Source organism: Podarcis erhardii, assembly GCF_964252035.2.
Source record: "Podarcis erhardii genome assembly, chromosome: 5".
NCBI lineage: Eukaryota > Metazoa > Chordata > Lepidosauria > Squamata > Lacertidae > Podarcis > Podarcis erhardii.
In genome coordinates, this window is record NC_138509.1 from 44,530,079 (window position 1) to 44,545,964 (window position 15,886).

The 15,886-nt window shown below is 44.1% G+C and overlaps 1 protein-coding gene across 3 annotated transcripts in view; it reads left to right on the forward strand.

The window, feature by feature from the left end:
• The first annotated feature begins 418 nt into the window (after positions 1-418).
• Positions 419-15,886, forward strand: part of CTBP2 (C-terminal binding protein 2) — a 214,878-nt gene continuing 199,410 nt past the window's right edge. The window contains exon 1 of one of the 3 annotated variants that reach the window (XM_081863176.1): positions 419-527. The gene's annotated coding sequence lies outside the window, so the exon portion shown is untranslated. Of the gene's footprint in view, positions 528-1,438; positions 1,660-15,886 lie in introns of those variants that run through there. The other 2 variants (XM_081863173.1, XM_081863174.1) reach the window with 2 other exon arrangements.

The following is a 15,886-nucleotide window of genomic DNA, read 5'->3' on the forward strand; positions in this document are numbered from 1 at the left end:
CGCCCAGTTATATGCAAACTCTCACGCTGTGGGGGGGGGGTGTAAAACTGCTTCGCTCCCATCAATCCCAACACCAGAATCATACCACACATGGTGCCATCTGCGTGAAAAAAAAGCTTCCCTGTGTGTGCATTCCCTGTGGCCACTGTATCATTTAAACCTACATGCACTCACGCCAGAGCAGGTGTCTTGAATCCCCAGAGCACTAATACTGCACACGTCGGCGAGGATACACCACAGCTGCTTTTCTCTTTAAACCATACTATAATCAGAGTAAACGACCCCTAGCAAACCCTGCTGAGGGTTTGCAGTTTGCACAGCCCGAGCTCACGCGTGTTCCCTGCAACTCGGTCTGCCTCCAACGGGACGTGCTCCCAAGTAAGCGCATTTAGCACTGCGGTGCTCGTTTGCCTGGTGATTTGCAGTGGTCGGTGCTGGGCGATATTGTGCCCCGCTGGGCTTGTTTACGGAGCTCGGGCCTCCTCATGGAGTTGCTGGCTAAGTGACGAGTCTCCTGAACTTCTCAGGTATCCCGGTTCCCCAGAGGGCATAATGATCGCTGCCACGCGGGGGTAACGTTACAAGGGCAAACTCCCGCTCCCGGGAGCCGAGGGCAGCAATTCCACGTGGCTGGAAAGAAAATGCGTGGAGCGCCTGCACGCCGGGAAGGGGCAAGATCCGGCTCCGTAGCAACCGGGAAAGGTGCAAAGCGTGCGGCACGTTTCAACTACCGGCTCCGGGCTCCCTCGGCCCCAAGCGGGAGGGGGGCGCCGAAAGAACCCGCCGCCTTTTTCCTGCTCCCGCGGCGAGGCTTTGCACTTTCTTTCCGGTTCTCTCCCCTGCGCCGTTTCCTAAATTTTTCTCTCGCCCAAGTCCTGCCAACTGCGAAAGTCGAAAACGCGAGGAACCGTAGGACTGGGGGGTGGGTGGGTTGGAGAGAGAGCGCCGCGCAAGAGACGCTCCTCCTCCCTCTTCTTGCCCCCCTTCCTTCTCCCCCCCCTCTTTTTTTCTTTCTTTCTTGCTGCGTCTGTTTGTACTTTAGCTGATCCACTAATCCCCTGAGAAAGCCTATTTGCAGTGAAGAGTATCTGTAGGGGGCGAGGCTGGTCCATGTGGGTTTGTGTCATTGGTTTGCAAAGAGAGACCCCGCCTATTGCCCAAAAAGAAAAAAAAAAAGGGAGAGAGAGAGAGAGAGAGAGAGAGACCCTACCTCTCCTAGCACAACGGAGGAGGAAGAAACGGAGCCGGGAGGGGGAGGATTCACCCTCCCCTTTTTCTTTTTCTTTTTCTTTTTTGCTGGAGGAGCCCCAGCCAAAGACTTCTTTTAAAAAAAAACACAAAGCCGGGAAAAGAATCCAAGTTGCCATTCGATTCTCCCCCTCCCCCCTCACTTGGAGTAGCGGCCGGAGCTGGGCGAAGGAGGAGAGGATTAAGTTTTTTTGTGGGGGCGGCGTGTGCGTGCGTGTCTCGTTTTAAGGTGGATCTCTGGCACCAGGAGTCCCGGCGCGGGGAATAATAATCATCAAAAGAGCGAGCGAGGAGCCAGCGGAGGCGATCGATCAAGGGGGGGAAGATGCAGCGCTGAGAGCCCAGGCGGCGGCTTTCGCCCAAGTAGGGGGGCGGGCTGCTCCCGGTGGACCTTCGGAGCCCGACGACGAGGTAAGCGGGGCGGGCAGGCAGGCGGCGAAGGGGAGCCGAAGCGAGTCCCCCCGGCTGGTTCTCTCGGCAGGGCTGGGAGTCTTGCTCTCCCCGCTCAGAACCTACCTGCAATCCTCGTAATGTTTGCGCCCGTGCTAGTGTCCAAGTGCTTTCGCTTCACTGCGCCATCCAGGGAAGGGGGGGGGGCGGGAGAAGGACAAGGGGAAGCTTGAAATGTGAGGACATCTTTGGTCAGATCTCACCCCCTCCGGCCGGCTTTAATCCGTCTGCGGAGCCCCTTTCCATCCAACTCTCGCCGCCGAGATGGTGCCTCTTTAGGGCGAATGCCGCTTTCCCCGTCCCCCATCCACGCAGCGCGATGGAAAGGTGTGTGTGTGTTTTTGTGTGTGTGTGTGTGTGTGTGTGTGGATTTGTCGAAAAGGCTTTCCGATCCAGGTTTGTGCTTAAGCGCGCGCGCGCGCTGGGTTGTGTGGATGTTTCGCCTTCCTCTCCCCCACCTTCCCATTCGCACAGTCTCATTAAAAATATATATATATCCTCTCTTTTGGGGAGGGGGGGTGGCAAGATTGCACTGGCTTTCCAGAGCCCAAGTGGGGCAGATCGGAACAAGTGGATCGCTTGCCTCTCCCTGTCCCCGCTTTCCAAAAAAACCCAAACAAACCTCCAAAACCGAGAATCTGAGAAAAAGAGCCGATATTTTGTTGTTGCTGCTGTTGCATGGTGGAAGGGCGAAAAGCTGACGGCGGAGGAGGAAAGCGGCGGAAGGAGGGGGTGGCGAGGGGGAAAAAATGACAATAAGTTGCTGCCCGCCTTCTTCATCCTTTAAAAATCCCCCCCTTCCCTCCCCGCTTAGGCGGAGAGTAAGTGAGAGACGTTAAATGAGGTGAAGTGGAAATCTTTTGTTTTGCTGGGCTCTGCATTGTTTACTTAGTGCTGAGTGTGATGGACAACATCTGCCAGCAGATTAGCAGGGTAACCCACGGTTTGCAGCGCTGCCAAAGTCTCGGCCAAGACAAGGGAGCGGGGAGGGGGCATCAAGGGGGGGGGAGGGAGAGAGGCAGGCAGACATTGCACGCCGCCCAGCCCGGGGACTTCCTCCTCCTCCCCAGGCTGCCCAGAGCCGACTCGGGGGCCCGGCGCACTTCCCCCTCCCGCTCCGCGCCGCTGTACTTGAATGCAAGCCGGAGAAAGTTTTCCTACTGCTGGAAGTGGCGATAAGGGGAGACGATTGCAAGAGGGTGGGCGGCTGGGAGGGATCCGTCTCGACCCTCTTCCTCCCCCCTTCCACACACGCACACCCCCTCCCCTTTCTCTCTCCCCTTTCTCCTTTTAAACTACTTTGGAGATCTGCAGCGAGGCGGGTGGGGGTGGGGCCCGGGACGGGCGTGGAAGGCGCTTTATTGATTTTGTGGGCAAAACGAAAGCGGGATCCGCCAGAGCCTTGCAGAGCAAACAGTTGCAGAGCGATGTGGGTTTGGGGAAAAGGGTGGAAATGAGCAACGCCGGGAAAATCCGGATGGGTCTCGGAGGCGCTTCGGGAAGCAGGGGCGGGGGCTTGCGAGCAAGGCATCCCCATCTGGGGAGAGGGCTGCTTTGCGTGGAGATTTTAAAAGCCCTTTCTTTCCTGGGGAAGCGTTCTGCTTAGTTTCATTGTGACGTTTGCATAGTGGCCGTGCAGGGTGTGTGCGTGCCTTACAACCCCTCACGAGAAAGCGGATTTTTTTCTGTCTTCTCTCAGCCCAAGCTACATAACCAGAGCTCGATTCGTTTTTCGGCCATTCGCTTGTAAAAATTAATAATGATGAAGTAATGTCCCCTACCGAGCTGCCAGAGAGGATGTTTACATACCGTATTGCTAATAACGGCTGCTGGGGTTTTTTTGGGGGGAGGGGAAGACCTGATTTTGATTGTTCCCGTACTTTGTATGGATCTCCTTCTCCCTTTCCCTGCCTGCCCCACCTCTTGAAACACAGAGAGCAGTAATAAACATCATTTGGCTCCTTTTAAAATGGAAAATTTCAAAGTGAGGTGCTGTGTCTCCAAGAATGAAATGGCCGAGGGTTGTGGAAAGGTGTTGCCATCTGCAGAGATAAGCAGAGAAATATCACTGTGTAAACCAGCTCCTTAGCAACTCCTGTGGACACACAATTTCTCTACCTATCACTCTGCTGCTGGTCAGGCAAGGCATTTTCAGGGATAAATAAGATGTTTACATCTGACCCTTTAACTTGTAATTGTCTGAAGTTTTCTGGTTCTCTTGACCAACTCTTTGGTATAACATTGTCTCCTTTCCAAATACTATTACACACATCACATGATTACACCAAGATGCTTTATGTTGTATGTGTCTAAATATTGATTCAATATATATCTGTGCCAGGAAATCAAATCTCTCTTATAGTTCTTGTGGAATTTGAGCCCCCTCCCACCAAAACAAACAAACAAACAAACAAAACCCCTATTGGGTTTAGAACTTCAACATCTTGGGGGGGGGTCATGCTTTTTAAAAAAAGACTCATCTCTTTTAAAAAAAATAATCAGTATAATTGTGTAGATTAAAGCTTATTACTTAGTGGGATTCATCCATGAAGAGTGTTCTTTGGCCCAAACCTAGCTTGGAAGGTGGTTTCAAAAATCTATTTCAGGAAAAGTTTGCCCCTTTTAAAAAGCAAAACAAAATGTGGATTTCATGTATTGTTAAGTATTTCAGTTGATACCATATTGTGCATAAGAAATGAGAAACACAACAGAAGAGTAACTTTTAAGCTGATAGTTTTTCTTTAAGTTAATTACAACCAATCAAATAAATGTGTATAAAGATTAATGAAAGCATAGCCAGGTGCTCTTGATCAAGTGTAATAGGGACAAAAATAAAGCAACTATATTTCTATAATACATATAAGGATGCCTTCTATACTTCGAGCATATTTTCTAATTTTTAAGAATTAAGCCAGAAAGAGAGGCAAGGTTAGTTGTTTGGTCTTTATGTCTTGTCTTTGCTGCTGTTGGTAGTATTGATGAGTATTTGGGGAAACAGTCCATGCTGTTAGAACCAGTTGATTTTGCAATTTCAGCTAACTGGACCTAAGCTTCCAAGGATTTCAGTAGGACTCCATTCAGACATTACTTTTTTTTATTTATCAAGCTCATATACCACCCTTCATCCAAGGATCACAGGGCAGTTTACAGTATAAAGGACAAACATACACAACACAATAACAAACTTTATTCTGTCTTCCCAACTTTTCCAACCTGTTATTTTTATGTGATCTTTAACATGATGTAAAATCCACTTCTGGAAATCTGGTAGAATCTAGTGAAAGTTTATTGCTCATTTTTGTGTTGTAAACATTTTTTTTCTGGAAACTACTGTTTAAACACAGAACCACAGGAGTTTTGAGTTGTAAGTTTCCCATGGTTTTCATGAATCACATCCCCACTGCTCATGTAATGAACTTTTAGGTGGTGCTTTTGGTATACCATGTGGTGAATCATGGGGGAGCAAGTGTGCGTGTGTGCGCACACACGCACACACACACACACACACATATGGAAAGGGTGGAGGAGTGGCAGCCTGTCTGGTGACAATCATGCCTGGTGTGATTGAAATTTAGTGCAACATGGTATTATATAAATTGAAAAGCCACAGTTCCATAATGCAACAGGTTCTGCAGTGTAAAAGGAACATTAGAAATCAAGACAGAAGTGGTAGCATTATAACTAGTAAAACTGATGTTAAAAAATCCTATGTCTTAATGCAGCCTAGATCTTGATCTCATTCATGATGTGCTTGATTTAGTGAAAGTTGGTTAGAAAAAAATAGGTTTTTTAATGCATTGAAGGATGATGGTGTAAGCTACTTCAAAAATGTAAACGAAAAACTGTTGCATTTTAAGAGTTTGTTCAGAATACAGTAGTGACGTACTTCAGAGCTGATAGTATTCCACACGTTTCATTTATATAACTGATTCATAAAATTCTGTTTTTTGACAGTTTGTAGATGTGGTTTTCAGCTCTTTTATAAGAGCACATAATTTTTCCAGCTGTGGAGTTGGTGAGTGAATTTTTTGATAGACACAACCTGCAGTTTAGAATACAGTATAATCTACATGCAATGTATTTTCTTCAGTAACTTCTTATTCTGTCTCAAATTGACAAAAAAAAAGAGAGTTGTAATTGTAGGCAAAATAGTGTCTACTAAACGTCTTACTAAGGGAAAAATGCATTGCTGCAACTCTTAGTTACATATTAAGAGTTTGGGCTGTGTGGAAATATTAATAAATCTGTGAATGTTAATAGGTGAAAATTAGACAACTGCTTCTGTATCCATCTTTTGGAAATACTTCCATTAAAAAAAATCATATGGATCATGCAGCTAGCATGACCCCATGAAACATTTCTTACATCATGATGCAGAGACTGGATAATGAACGTAGGTGTGAAAAATAAATAATCTCAGACTGTTTGATCTTTTTTGATCTTGGATTCTTATTTATTTCTGAAACAAAAGATATCAGTTTCAAAGTAAGCTGTGGTTCCTGACCATTGGCCATGCTGGCTGTGGCTGATGGAAGTTGGAGTCAAACAACACCTGAAGGCCCGCAGGCTCCCTGATGGGAAAAGTTAAAACGTTTAAGGCTGCAATCCCATACTTAACCCTTAATCCACCCTGGTTCTCTCCAGAAGTGTTAGATTACAGTTCCCATCAACCCCAGCCAGCATGGCCAGTGTGTAGTCCAGGCACAGGCAAGCTTGGCCCTCCAGATGTTTTAGGACTACAACTCCCAAGATCCCTAGCTAACAGGACCAGTGGTCAGGGATGATGGGAATTGTAGTCCCAAAACATCTGGAGGGCATCATGTTGAGGGAAGTTGCTGTATCTGTTCACCTGGTAGTAAGTTTCACTGAATTCCTTAGGCCTTGCTCCTGAATACACCTGCATAAGTAGTGTTCTGTGCTTTGTAAATAACAGAAAATGTCCTTGTTTTCTTGGGGATACGTCCTGCTGTCTCTATAATAGAACTACTGTCTAATTTAGAACTGCACCCTGACAAAATAAAACCTGAATTGATTAACCTTTTCTTTATTGTCTCTCTCACATATCAACCTCTTTCATGGTCTCAGGTTGCCCTTCCTGGTTTTTTAGTTTTAGCTGCTCCAGGCCTTGGATACTAGGAGGCTGTTGCTGTCAATGTTGCCTCAGGCAAGCCTAGTGGACATAGTCTGAAGTTTTAACTGCCGTCCTATGTTAATATTTTATGGGCATTTGGGCGGCAGGGCGGATGGGGGATTGTTACATTGTTTGTTGTAAGCCACCCTGTAATCTTTCAGTGTTATGTGGCAGGTTGTAAAGCTACATACTTTAAATAAATAAATAAATAAATAAATAAATAAATAAATAAATAAATAAATAAACCTATAAGGGAGCACCCTCTTTAATAAGTGGCAGTGTTAGAAGCTGACCCTGAGGTCAAAGGTTGGGAAGAAAAGGTTTTGGCAAGAACACTTAAGCTGCCACAGATGCAGTCTCTGACTGATTGCTGCATAGTGGAATACAGAGAAGTGCTCTTCTCTACGCATCCCTCAGCTAGCCTGTACAGTGGTACCTCAGGTTACATACGCTTCAGGTTACATACGCTTCAGGTTACAGACTCCACTAACCCAGAAATAGTACCTCGGGTTAAGAACTTTGCTTCAGGATGAGAACAGAAATCGTGTTCCGGTGGCGCGGCAGCAGCGGTAGGCCCCATTAGCTAAAGTGGTGCTTCAGGTTAAGAACGGACCTCCGGAACAAATTAAGTACTTAGCCCGAGGTAGCACTGTATACCATTGCAGTTTGCCCCACAGTAGATTTCAGACTTAAGCAAAAGGGCTCTGTCCTGTCTGTTACTTCCTAGCCCTGACAATTGTACATACTGGCTGGCGCTGATACGAATTGGAGTCCAAAACATTTGGAGGGCACCATGAAAGCTACCCCTGACATAACATAGGGGGATATACTTGGCTCTAAACATTGGAGGACATGTTCAGCTGGTGCTGTAGTCTACAGGAAGTGAGGTAGTAGACAAGTTAGAGAGGGCAGAATGTATGCCTAGGTAGGCTCTTGGAGGAGGACTTGCTTCTGCAAAATAAGCTGTGGCTCCTGTAGAGAGGCAAGAAAGGGTCTTCAGGAGTAAAGGAGGGCTTGCTGGAAAAGGGCATCCATCACCCATTCACTGCCACTGTGATTAGGGTACATCCTGGTGAGCCAAGATTGGCTCTGTTTCTGCCATGTGTTTTCTACTTATTTTGGTACATGTGACTGTTGGCCTTTCCATGCTGTCTTGTGTTTCCCCTTCAGACTTTGTGTTACCCATCAGGGACAGTGGTGTAAATGTGGTAAATGCATCTGCTGCCATAAACTGAATCGGTTCTCAGTGTGTCAAGCTCTAAAGTATGGCTTTGTAACTTACCAATATAGAACAAGTCTTTGATCGACAGTTTTCTTTATAGTGTGCTTCTATTTAGGTTCAATTTAACAGGATAATTCTTGCAGAGTGACTTTTTTGCAGAGCTCCAGTTCCAGAATGTCAGTTAATACCAAGGCATTCCTGTCATGAATCACTTTTGAAAGCCAAGTTGTACCCTTTGCCCTTGTGTGTTTCCTAAATGGAAGAAAAAAAATTAAGAGGAGTTTGCAGTAACAGCGGAACGCTGCCACTTACTTTCATTTTTAACGTTGTCATTTTAGCAGAGAGGACTTGTCAACATAATTTATGTGAGCATGTCTTGGGTTCCAGTGCTAATAATCTTCCTATTGTTAAAAAGCATCAAGCCTAAATGTGCTGTGTCCTAGACGAAGGCTACAGATAGAGATCTACTCCAGCTGAGGTTGGTGAAGACAAATTTTCTGTCAGATTGGGTGCTTGCTGTATGGATAATACTTTAGCAATTCATGCTGTTATGAGAATATCCTCATTACATTCTTAAAAATGGCAAATTCTGAATTGGATGCGCTTGACAGATTGCATAAGACAAGGTAATACCCAGCAACAGATGCCCATCAAGTCATCTTGCTATCACTACTGACTAGAAATTATTCTCCAGATAAAAGCTACTAGTCCACAAACTTTTTTCTCATATGCCCATGTTCAGGACATAGGAAGCTGCCTCATCTAGCTCACTATTGTCTGCGGTGGCTTTCCAGGGTTTCAGCTAGGAAACATCGCCAGCCGTATCTCAAGATGCTGAGGATTTAACTTGGGTCCCTCTGCATGCAAAATAGAGGCTCTACCATTGAGCTGTTGCCCTTCCCACATCTTTTGTGGCCCAAAAGGGAAAAGCTAAAAACAGCCACACTCTTTTGTAATGTTTCCCTCCTTTATCTGCTGGAGGCAATTCTTACTTGTCACAAATGACCAGGCAAGCAGGTTTACCTTTTCATTGGAGTCCTTATTTAACTATTCTCTCCTTGTCTCATTGCCCTCCCCCAGGTGTTAATTTCAGGAAAGGAGTAGTGCTTGGGAGGTCTCAAACCAGCCTGGAAGTCACACATCTGATAGAGTATGCCCTTTTACTTAATCCCAGACACCTAAGAGTAGTGCTTGGTTGCTAGTGGTGAGGAAAGCCAGCCCTTTATTTATTCCCATGTGAAGCATGGCCACCTTTAGTCTTGACTCAACAATTTTGCTGAAGTCAAAGGGGTTCTGAGTCTGTAGTTAACTCATGGATGGAAGATTGCCTGGGAATTCTGTGTTTGCTTGCTTCCAAGCTCTGTGATAAATGAAAGGCAGGATTTTAAATGTAATAAATGACACTTGCAGAGTAAGGGATTTCTAAGGGCTACAGTAAATGAAGAAATCCACACAGAATTTGTGGGCATATGTTAACAATATAAGTTTCTAAATTTATTTTGGGTAAGACTTCACTGACTTTCAGATTTGTTGCCAGAACTTCGATTATGTTGTTCTGAGCTCTGTTGGTTCTGCAGGTTCCCATGACTTTCTCAGCAATGATTAATGATCATGGATAATAGGAATCTAATATCCTGATTTATTTATCACTCATGAAAAACGTATGTGAAATTCATCCTGATAATCATGTGTTTTTGGTAGGACAGTCCTGGGGAGGCACAGTACTGCTGCAGAGGCACACATTTTATTGGAACCCACAAGAACTCCTTTCACCTGTTCTAATACTCTGAAGTTAAAAATAAATACAGATAATTTTTAAAAAAGTGATTATTACTTTTTGCAAGACATGTTTAAATATGTCCTAGCTATCTCTTAGTGTCTCCGAGGTCACTGAGCCTGAGATTCCACAGCTGCTGCCTGACATGAACTTCTGTTGGCAGCAACAACAGCAGATATCTTCTATGTTTAATATAATATTTTATTATTTTGCTAATTATGCTGCCTTAAACATGCATTTTATATATAAACATGCATTTTGACTTCCTTTAGTAATGTTTTCTTTTGAAATGTTCAAGGTAGATTTTTTTTTGTTAACTTTGGTGCATTAAATGTTCATTTTGTACACGACCTTCATTGTAATGTTTTGATTTGATAGCTTTGAGATAAATTTTAGGTTCCTGTTAATTATGTTGTTTTGAATGCAGGCTTTATATTTGACTTTCTTCTGCAATGTTTTCTTCTGGATTGTTTGGTGTTTTAATGTAGGCTGTAAACCACTTTGATTTTTTACCTTAACAATGTAAAGTGGTATAGAAATGATGATAAGAATAAGAATAAGAATAAGCATTGGTGAAGCTTTCCTTTGGGAAATGTGGAACACCTTGGTTGCTCCAGCACATGTTATACACCTGTAGTGTTGTCAAACAATCAGTTGCTATTTACTTGCAGCAGTGTCTGCCAATTGTGAAGGGAATAGGGCCCTGAAGCACAGCATGGTAAGGGAATCTGTGGAGTGGAGACCTAATCTTTATGGAATTGAGCTCCAAGAAGACTTGGAGTAATGTGCACTGATTCAAAGTTACTAAATAACTCCAATATTGAAAAGATGTAGATACTTTTTGACTATATTATTCTGCTGAACATCTGTAAAAGAACAAAAGTGCTGTCTGATTTTGTCCATTATAAATTCATCCCTTCCTGTGCCAACTTCCTTGTGAAGCACCCTACTCCATTATCCTAATGCACACCAGCTTTTAAGTTTCCTCAGTGCCTTTTCCTTACCTTTGATGCTTAACTAAGGCCTGCCTTTCTCCTCTCCCTCCCTCCTTCTACCAAAGACTTTATCTCTACTTTCAACAAAACACTGGGTAGAATCCAACGTTGTGTAAGGGAACAGGCTCCAATCTCTCTTCCTTACTCACTCACACTTTCCAAGCTTTCCCTTTTCTTGCCACTTCCTAAACGCTTTTCTCTTTTCCCCTGTCTCATTTAACAAGCGGAGTACCCTGATCTCATCACCTATGCTCTGGTGCTGTCCTCTCCCAGCTTCTGGTTGTCATGTTCTCTGCCATTTTGCTCCTCTTAACCACATAAATGACCTTTCCCTTTCTTGCCACCATTTGCCATTATTCCCCTTTTCTTACCAAAATCCCTTAATTTATCCTGTCCTCCTGACAGTTGTCCAGTTTCCTCCTTCAACAGCAAGCTCTTAATGTCTTCCCACTGCCTTAATTTTCTCCAGCTCCCTTAACAATCTCCCCTCTGTCCTCTTCTGGCTCTCACAGAAATCTATTTTACAGCCAAATCCAGCAGTCTCCACTTTGTCCTTATCTTCCCTAACCTCTCCGCTACCTTTGAGACAGTTGATCACTCCCTCCTACTTGACTCCCTTCATACTGTGTTTCCATGTCTTTGCCCTCACTGGTTCTCTTCTTACGTGACTCAGGGTGGCTCATCAAATCTCATGACTCTCAATACTATCTATTTACTGATGAAACCTAGATCTACCTTTCTGTCCGCCTCTCCACCTGATCTCCAACTGCCTAGCTGATATCTCTGGTGGGATGTTTTATCATTGTCTGAGACCAACCTAATGTACTTTCCTCCCAAGTTTCTCTCTCCTTGTATACTCCCCATATCCAGGCATAAAGCCCTGGTCCATTCTTTGATTTTTCCTTCTACCCCTGCCCCCCCCCCAACCCTTTCAGTTTATTGCCAAGACATGTTGCTTCTCTCTGTACAGCTATCTATACGCTTCCTGTTTGCTCTCCTAGGGGAAACCTTGGTTTGCAATCTAGTCATCTGCCACCCAAACTACTGTAATTTTCTTGACTGTTTCCTTGTTGTCATGTTGCCGCTCTGATGCCTCCATGCCATGAGAAGCATATGCTACTCAGGATATATGACCTTGGATTTCTATCCTGTCTTGGATTCAGCACAAACCCCACATCCTTCCCTTCAATTCCCCTTGTGGCTGTCTCTTCCAAGTCTTCATAGTTTTCTGCCTGTGACCTTTGCTCCTCACACCGTAGCATCCTGAAGTGTCTGGAGCCATCTTGTTCCTTTAAATTGCTTTCCTTACCCCTTATGCTTAGATTTCCCTCCAAAACCCTTTGTGAAACCATTCCTTCAGATTGCCCCATGTTTTCCATGAAGCCTATGGTAAATCCACCTTGAGTACGAAACCCAAAAATTTGTGTCTCAAGGCCTTCTATCCCCCTATTTATCCTCGCCTCCCTCCTCTTCCCCTCCCATTGCCTCCCCGGTGACAAATCATTTATTGTAAGCTCCTTCAGGGCAGGGACCTGACTTTCTGTTCTGTATATAGGCCACTGTTTCCAACGGAAAGGGCATTTCTATAGCACAGCTTACACACAGCATATCAAAACGTTGTTTACTTGGCTTTGTGTTATTCTTTAGGTGTGTTTACTTAAGAGGCTTGTTTGTGTATGGCATTTGCTAAGGGCAGCTTCAGGTACAGATACTTGAGTTTTTTCACCTTTACATGGAAGCAGAACAACTGGGAAAGAATTGTGGCCCCAAAAACAAAGGTTTTTCCTGAACCTTTTTGCCCCACGGAACGCTGGGAGAATTGTTGAGGTCTTGGTGCACTACCTAATTATTTTTCTGCTTGTTGTAGCAATTGTAATGCATGGTGCTATATGTTGTATTAACTTTTAATTGTTTTTATTGCTTCTTTTATTTCTTATTTTGTTGTATTGCAATTTGAATTCCGTGGAACTCAGATTGTAATACAGTAAAATGCAGTGTAAGGAATAAAATAAGTACTGAAATACAGTTCAAAGTTAATATGAATATTTAATGTGGGCTTGCCATGGACCACCTGACTGAAGCTCCTAGACTACAACTTGGGAACCCCTGCTTTGAAAGTAAGAAGTATGATTTGTACCAGTGCCAGGCCCCTGGATGGATTCCAGTCTTCCTCTCTGCACTGTCCTACATCTGTGCCTACTCACCATTGCTGACTAGAGAGAAGAGACAGGTGAGCTAGTAAAGGCCGCTTGTGTTCCTTCTGGTCACTCCCATTGTTTCCTGGTAGTCTCCACCCACACCAGACTTCTTGTTAGGACTGTTGTGTTACTTTGGGTCATGTCCCATATGAATGCAGAAATGAAGAAGTTTCTTGTTGGGAATAATGTACGGGTGGGAGAACAGAATAGTCCAGCAGTCAGCAAACTTTTTCAGCAGGGGGCCAGACTATATTTTTTTTTTTTTTTGGAGGGGGAAATATGAATGAATTCCTATGCCCCACAAATAACCCAGAGATGCATTTTAAATAGAAGCACACATTCTACTCATGTAGAAACACAAGGCAGGCCCCACAAATAACCCAGAGATGCATTTTAAATAAAAGGACACATTCTACTCATGTAAAAACACGCTGATTCCCAGACCGTTCGCGGGCCGGATTGAGAAGGTGATTGGGCCGGATCCGGCCCCTGGGCCTTAGTTTGCCTACCCATGGCATAGTCCCTACTGTGTCCACAGATGCTTCTATGCAAATGAAATGGTCCATTCATCAAGCTCCCCCCCCCCAGCCCTGCTTGTGGTTTTGGAACCCAGCTTGGGAAATGACAAAAATTGCCATGAATGTGAAATTGAGAGCAGCATCTACAGGTCCTGTAAAAGTGAGTGTGTATCAAGTAAAAAAGTACTATTTTCTGTAATTGTTTTTTGGATTAGGAACATAATTTTGTGGGCGCTTCAGGGGCTATATCTCTGTTTTGGGACACCCAGGGAGTCTTTTGAACCTTTCTCCTTCAATAGCAATAGCTGCCTACGCTGAACTGGAGGTATGGAAGAGGCCTGTGGCAGCAATAATTTTAAAAATCCTGCTGTGTGTAGATCTGGCCACCGAGGTCTGTGGACTGTAGCTGTTGCAACTGCAGTGGAGAGAATCTTCTTTCCAAAAATATCGAGCCTTGGAGCTGGAGTCTTTACCTTGCCTTGATTGAGCAGTAACAGTACAATCGTTTACATTTCTATTCAGAAATACCGTAAATTCCAGTTGGGTTTACTCCCAGGTAAGAGTGCATCAAATTTCTGCTTTAGCAAAATATGAATTAATTAATTTTTAGTCAATTAATTATTATTTTACTCCATACAGTTTCGTTTCTGGGTGCTGATGAAAACCTAGCCTTTGCCATTAAAACACTTATGCGTCCCTGTGCCCTTGTTTTTCAACTACAGGCCTGTTACTTGATAAGCTGTATTATTTTTATAGATCTCCTGCATCCTTAGTCATGGTCGGTTTCTAAAACTAGTTCACTTCAGTGAGATTTGCACAGGGGAAAGAAGAGAAGAGCTTATTCAGGCATGCGAACCGCTGGGGAAGTTTGCAAGATTGCCATATGTTAACTTCTCTGCATTTCTGTTTGCTCAAATTTTGGTCTTTTATAGCTGGGAGAGCAGTCCAGTCTCTAAAGAATCAACATGTACTACATTCCACTGTGGACGCATACTGGTAAAGAAAATAGCAAAGAACACACTCTTTATTTTGGATAGCATGCCAGTCAAGTATAACGTGTCGAAGTAAAGATTGCTTGCAGTTATTTGAAAAGGTGATAGAAAAAGAATGGAGCAAATTATAGGAAATCTGTATTTTCTTGGATGACCGTTGTGTGAATAAATTCCTTGCTGTGTAATTTAACTCTAGAATAAGCAGCATTTTGAGTTGTCATCCAGTTTGGAAAGCCTCTAGTGCCAAGGGTAATCTTGTGAAAACACTGCACATGATTGAAAACATAAGTTTAAAATTGAGGTCACTTAACAGTAATAGAATGGTGTCCCATCATAACAAAACCCTAAAGCGTGATAGCATGTGAGTTGCTGTCCATTTATTTCCTCAACTGATCTTTGCAATTCAGTTTGGGGGGGGGAGGCTTTTTGTTTTCAGCTAAATTCAAATTTGGGTTGGATTCTGCAGTTGCAGGATTGTAGAGTGGGTTTCTTTGTGTGTGTTTTCCTGAGCATGTATTCAGCCATGCTGAAATCAACAGTGATGTAAGTCTATACTTTGTTCGAGGAAGTTTTCATCATTTCAGTGTGTGTTGTCTTTAGTTTATACCTTTCAGATTGTATGTTAGAAAGCTAATGCTCTGTGAGTGGGTGTTTCCTGAATTTGGATAATTGATCAATTGTCTGCCTTAGGTGGGGTTTTGAAGGAGCAGATTAATAGTTTAGGAGTGCTCCTGGACCCATATTTGTTGCTAGCAGCCCAGGTGACTTTGGTGGCCAGGGGAGCCTTTTGCCATCTTAAATTGGCATCTTAAATTTCTAGATCAGGATAGCCTGACCATTCTTGTCCAAGTGTTGATAACCTCCAGATTGGATTGCAGCTAGCGCAAAATTTTGCAGCTCAGCCACTCACAGGGGCAGATATATCGCCATCGTATTATGCTGCTGCTAAAAGAATTGCACTGGCTGCCTATCAGCTGCTGTGCTGGGTTCAGGGCACTGGTGTTGGTGTGCAATACAGATTGGGATCAGAATATCTAAAATAATGTTTCACCCACTATGTGCTTACCCGATCACTCTGTTATGCAGGAGAGGGCATTCTGCAGATGCCATCCTACCCGTAGGGCCATTTTGCATGATGCCGAAGCCAGTCCTTTAGTGTGGTGGAATCTATCCTTTGGATCTCTCTCCTTTTGCATTATCAGATGGGCACCTTCTGTGTTGTCTTTTCAGTGACTTGCTAAAGATTTTCCTCTTCCAACCTCTTTATTCCAGATGGTATCTTTATTGGATTTGGGGTGGCTCATGGGAAGTGGTTCATAAATGAAAAATAATAATAGTGTAATGGCTAAGTCTGC